We start from the raw sequence: 2,052 nt of genomic DNA on the forward strand, positions 1-2,052 counted from the left end.
ATCTTCTCTCCATTTATTGTGATGCTGCTCATTGGTCCAGTTGTGAGGATTTTTGTTTTCTTTATATTGAGACGTAATCCATACTGCAGACTGCATTCTTCAGCCTTCATCAGTAAGTGCCTCACATCATCCTCACTTTCAGCAAGCAAGGTTGTAGAATATAAAATCATCCTCACTTTCAGCAAGCAAAGTTTTAGAATATAAAATTTTGACAACTTCACACTCTCTCCATTTATTTTGATGCAGCTTGTTCTGGTTACCTAGTGCCGCTCTGACAGGAATATACCACAAATGAGATGCTTGAACCAAACAAGTTTATTCTGTTACCATTTTGGAGGCTTTAAGTCCAAGTTCAATGTGCCAGGCTCTAGGGGCTGAATGAAAGCCCCTCAACCTTTTGGGCTTTAGCTCTGCCTCTTGCTCCTGGCCCACTGAAGCTAGAGGCATAACTTCACTCAGGCAGCTGATGGCTGCTGAGGCTAACAAGCCCACGGTTGACAAATAAAAGAGCACAGTCTCGATGTTACCAAACCACACAACAGGTCATTGATTCAAATCCATTGAAAGTCCCAGGATCAGCAAAGCACGGAAGGCTGCTGAACAATGACTCAGCTACATGCAGGGTTCAAGCATGCCATAAGCTAGAAGCCATTCCCAAAGCTGTTTCTTAACATGGGAAGCAGACCTCATACCCAAATGCAGCTACTCAGCTGCTCACAGTAGATTCCACCATGGAGTTGATTACCAGTCTCATCTTGGGAATACTACATCTAGCTGCCCAGCCACTCAACCAGGCCTAGCCAAGTTGACACACAAACTTAACCACCAGACAGTTTGTTGTTTAAATTCTGAGAATTTTTGTTTTATGTTGAGGTGTAATCCATACTGGAGACTGCAGTCTTTAATCTTCATTACTAAGTGCTTCAAGTTATCCTCACTTTCAGCAAACAAGATTGTGCCCTCTGCATATCATAGGTTGTTAATGAGTCTTCTTCCTACCCTATTGCCACGTTCTTCCTCAGATAGTCCAGCTTCTTGGATTATTTGCTCAGCATAAAAATTGAATAAGTATGGTGAAAGGAAACAACCCTGATGCACTCCCTTCCTGATTTTAAACCATGCAGCATCCGCCTTGTTCTGTTCAAACAACAACCTCCTGGTCTATGTAAAAGTTCTTTGTGAGCACAATTAAGTGCTCTGAAATTCCCATTCTTCTCAATGTTATCCATAATTTGTTATGAGCCACACAGTCAAATGCTTTTGCAGAGTCAATAAAACACAAGTAAACATCTTTCTGGTATTCTTTGTTTTCAGCCAAGATCCATCTGACATCAGCAATGATGTCTTATGTTACACATCCTATTCTGAATCCATCTTGCATTTCTGGAAGTTCCCTGTCAATATACTGCTGCAACTGTTTTTGATATAGCTTCAGCAAGATTTTACTTGAATGTAATATTAATGATATTGTTCAATAATTTCCACATTCTGTTGGATCACCTTTCTTTGGAATGGATACAGATCCATACAAATATGAATCTCTTCCAGTCAGTTGTTCAGGTAGTTGTCTTCCAAATTTCTTGGCACTGATGAGTAAGTGCCTCCACCACGGTAACAGTTTGTTGAAACATCTCAATGGGTATTCTTTCAATTCCTGGAGCCTTGTTTTTCACAAATCACTTAAGTGCAGCTTCAATTTCTTTCTTCAATACTATTGAGTCTTGATCATATGCCACCTCCTGAAATAGTTGAATATCCATCAATTCTTTTTGGTACAGTGACTCTGCATTCCTTCCCTCTTCTATTGATTTTTCCTGCATCATTCAATTTTTTGCCCATAGAATTTTTCAATATTGTGACACAAGGTTTGAATTTTTTCCTCAGTTCTTTCAGTCTGAGAAATGTAGAACATTTTATTCCCTTTTGGTTTTCTAACTCTAGGTCTTTGTACATTTCATTGCAATATTTGACTTTGTCTTCTCGAGCTGCTTTTTGAAATATTCTGTTCATCTATTTTATCTTGTCATTTCTTCCATTTGTTAATTATTCCCT

The sequence above is a fragment of the Orycteropus afer genome, unplaced genomic scaffold, assembly GCF_000298275.1.
Source record: "Orycteropus afer afer isolate SDZICR_OR568_19922 unplaced genomic scaffold, OryAfe1.0 scaffold00051, whole genome shotgun sequence".
Lineage (NCBI taxonomy): Eukaryota > Metazoa > Chordata > Mammalia > Tubulidentata > Orycteropodidae > Orycteropus > Orycteropus afer.